Source organism: Nannospalax galili, unplaced genomic scaffold (assembly GCF_000622305.1).
Source record: "Nannospalax galili isolate Female #2095 unplaced genomic scaffold, S.galili_v1.0 scaffold601, whole genome shotgun sequence".
Lineage (NCBI taxonomy): Eukaryota > Metazoa > Chordata > Mammalia > Rodentia > Spalacidae > Nannospalax > Nannospalax galili.
In genome coordinates, this window is record NW_008345690.1 from 546,429 (window position 1) to 548,069 (window position 1,641).

At 44.3% G+C, this 1,641-nt stretch overlaps 1 pseudogene; it reads right to left on the reverse strand.

Moving 5' to 3' along the window:
* Positions 1-295: 295 nt before the first annotated feature.
* On the reverse strand, positions 296-1,225 carry LOC115071839 (annotated as a pseudogene).
* Positions 1,226-1,641: the final 416 nt, after the last annotated feature.

A 1,641-nucleotide genomic window follows, 5' to 3' on the forward strand; every position in this document is an offset into this window, starting at 1 on the left:
AAAGGCACCTTTCACCCAGCCTGAAGACTTAAGTTTGCTCCCCACGACCCACACAGTGGTGGAGAGAACAAACTCCTACAAGTTGTCCTCTGATCTCCAGTCACACACCATGGCATTATGTGTGCTCACACAAAAAACAAATAAATAAAAATGTAATAGAAATATAGTCATAAGGTTTAAAATGCCATTTTTATGACCAAATGGCATGTGTATTAAAGACTAAGAGCTGACAATACAATATAGTATGCAAAAGTGATACATTTTAGGTTCTATGTATTAATTACATCCTCTGTATTCATTTTACAGAGTTTATTGCTTTGGGCGGATCAGTCACAGAGACTAAATCCAAATCCTCTACATTCATTTGATCCCTCCAACTCTTGTCTTCAACCTTGGTGGGGGCTGCCACAGCAGGAGCAGCAGTAGCGGCAATGGCCACAGGGCCTGCAGCCACAGAAAGTCTGAGCTTTTCAGCAAATGGGAAAAGGTAGTCAATCTCCACAGACGAAGCTAGGACCCACTCCTACCCACTGACGATAGAATGTAGCACTGAGACAAAAGTCAGGTAACAAATCTGCAGACAGACCCTGGCAACACTGTGGATACCCCCTAGGAACTGAGAATGAGGTTTCCTCTGTAATGTCAAGTATTTTGAAGTTGTAGATGCTCCCTTTGTCAGACACCTGCCAGATAATCAGCCCAAAGGAGGAGGGGGAGATGTGCAGCGTGTTCAGCAATGAGGTTTCTCTGGCTTCTACTTTGTCTCCAGTCTTTATCAGCTGTACATCATAATTTCAGTGGTATCTGGAGATTTTAGTGGCTATGTTTAAAGCCTGGAAGGAGCTAAGCTCCAGACAACTATACCAGGTTGGCACATAACCCCAGCACCAGAAATAGCTGGCAACTTATTGACCAGCGGCATGTTCTGAACCCAGTCCTTCTTGGTAAGCACAAAGCCCTCCTGCTCTTGGATCAAGGCGACAGTTTCTCTGGAGCTGGCTTGTTTTCCAGATGCTGTGGGATGACCTTGGGCAGAGTGATGCTCTGGCCCATCAGCACCACAGTACTCCCTCCAAGGGACATGCAGATCTGCTGCATCTACTTGGAGCTACATTATCTGCCTCCACAATGAAGCATTTTGGATAATCATCAGAAGTTGAATGAGCTTAGAGAAGTGCTTGGATTTCCAGGTCACCTGTCTTCGCTGGGCTTTATAGCGGAGCATTAGGGATTGCCTCATAGAGTTTAAAGATGATTTCACTTCAATGAGGACAATGGGTGAGAGAAGGCCTGGAGGCTCTTAAATTGAGTTCATTTGAGTTTTTATGTGTTTACTATGAGTGGGCCTCTTATCAGGTAGTTGTTTGCTTACTTAGTCATGATAACTTTAAGACGCCATATAGAAAATAAAAATTAAGGGGCTGGAGAGATGGCTCAGCAGTTAGGAGGACTGACTGTTCTTACAGAAGACCTGGGTTCAAATCTCAGCACCCACATGGTGGCTAGCAACCATCTCCACTTCCAGGGGATCCAACACCCTCTTCCATCCTCCATGGGCACTGCATGACACAGGTGCACTTACACACATGCAGGCATAACAACCATACACATAGTAAATAAATACAATATTTTTAAAAATAA